The following is a 2240-nucleotide window of genomic DNA, read 5'->3' on the forward strand; positions in this document are numbered from 1 at the left end:
GGATGCTGTGGCAGGAGATGGTCCTGTTGGTGTGGCCGGGGAGAGGGGAGAGGCCGGGGGTCTGCGCCAGCTCTTGGGGCTCCAGGCTGCCTCTCCCCCTCGTGCTGTAAACACGCCTGTCGGGCAGTGTTCCCCACGGCTGCTCTGGAGCAGGTGGGTGACCCCTCCCCGGGGCGAGCCTCGGGGAGCCTGCGTCTACCTGTTGCCTCGGCTCAGGCGTTTGTCTGTTTGCCGACGTGCTCTCTGTGGAGTGTGCCATCTGGAGCCCCGGGTTGTGTTTATGGGGTCCCAGGGCCTCTGGCTGTTTTCTTCTCCACGGGGGTTTCACGTGACCTTCACTTCCGGGAGCTCAGGTGGCTCTGGAAGACGGTGGGAAGGGAGCCCGCGTCCCTTTCCCTCCCACAGGAGAGGCTGCCCCAGCGGCCGTGGGAGGGCAGCACGTCCGTCCGGGGAGACGAGTGGCCGAGGACCCCGCCCGCCATCCACGCTGGTGTCCGGGCGCCTGGCTGTGGGATGGGCTTTGGGGAAGAACGTGCTCTCTCTCTGCAAACACCCACGATCGCTGTGGGAAGACAGCTTTAGCCAGAGAAGTCCGGCCGTGAGCGAGAGAGGAAGCAAGTGGGGACCGAGGCACCGCGTCACCGAGTCCTGAGAGGGCCCTTAACGGGGGAAGTGGGGCGGGGACGGCTGTGAACGCAGCCGCTACACATCCTGAGGCCGGCGCGAGCCAGATTTTCTCCTGGGGCCGCTGGTCCCCATCAGGAGCCCTTGGAGCAAGTTACTCAGGGCAAGGGCTGTAGATGGGCCATTCTCAGGAGGAAGGGAGACCTGGCCACGAGGGCAGGTGGGAGCATCACCAGCCTTGGTTACTCGGCCTGGCCTTCCTGGGTGCTGGCTTCAGCTCTGCCCGCGGAGGGCTTTCCCCTGTGCACCAGCCGCTTCGGACTCCATCCCTCCCTCCTGTCCAGATGTGGCGCCTGGGTGTCCAGCCTTGAGCGCCTTCGGGAGGCTCGAGGCCCCCCGCCCCTCCCCTCGCATATTCTCAACCAAGGGAAGGGTCTCACCTCCAGGCCACTGCGATAGCTCTCCCGTGGCCCCTAGGGGCCAGGCCAGCTCCGGTCCCGGCTTGTCATGTCCTGCTCTGGGAAGCAAAGCAGGTGATCGTGTCCCCTTTCTCTTCAGTTGGCCAAGTTCTTGCTCCCTGCCACCCTGCCCTAGGCGCTGGGCTGTGGGTGTGCTGTTTCCTTGGTGACGTGCCCAGCTGTGTATTGAATGTCCACCATGTGCTGCGTGTGGCTCAGAAGGCCGGTCACGTGGCCCCTGTGCTCTGAGCCACGAGGGCCGGGAAGGGGCCGTGCCATCTAGGGCGGGAGGGCTGGTCGGCACTCTTGCAAATGGAATTCTGCTCTTTTCAGAATGCCAGGTCGCATCCCCAGCACCCATCGGGAATACAAGGGCCGGATGTTTTTTAGTGACAGAGTAAGCGTAAGTAGGTAAGTCTTAAGAATTGGTACTGAAAGCCCAATGGCCAGGCGTTATTCCTGAGAACTTGACTCCCTAGAGAAATACCTGATTTGTAAAGCATTTTCCACAACTTAACTCCGTTGGATTGCCTGTCTCAGCTATTTCCTATTGGGTTCTGCCTGGCTCATGTTTGGGGGGAGAGCCGGGCACGGTTCGCATTTCAGGGGCACCCACCACCTTCCTGAGCAGCACAGCGACTTGACTCCTCGCCCTCATCCCGGGCGGCGATCGGAGAGGAGAGGGCGCGGGGGCTTTCTCACTTGGGCGGTGTGAGTTCTCCTTGGTCACTGGCTGCTGACAAAAGCGGGACTCGTACAATACTCAGCAGCTCACGGGTCCAGCCCGTGATGACACGTTTTCGTCTCGGAGAACTGTGATGTTCCTGGTAAAGAAACAGGCCCAGGAATTCAGTTGATGACGTTTCCCATCTTCTCAGTCTAGATGTGTACATGTTGAGTGACTTCAGGGTCCTGCCCGTAGTTCTTTTAGTAAGATTCCTTGGTCGTTGACTTGTAACCAGCAATTCACCTATGAATGTATCCCAAACCCTTAGAAGGCTTGGAGAAGTTTTTTAGGATAATGATTTAGTTTTGTAGGAAAAATAAGCTGAAGTTTACAACACCCCTTTTCCCTTGGAAATTCAGTTGGCTCAGCCACATTTTCACAAACAAATCATCGTACGAAAGTCCAGATGATGTAGTGGGATGTTTTTAATA

The sequence above is a fragment of the Cnephaeus nilssonii genome (genome assembly GCF_951640355.1).
Source record: "Cnephaeus nilssonii genome assembly, chromosome: 17".
In the NCBI taxonomy this organism is placed as follows: Eukaryota; Metazoa; Chordata; class Mammalia; order Chiroptera; family Vespertilionidae; genus Cnephaeus; species Cnephaeus nilssonii.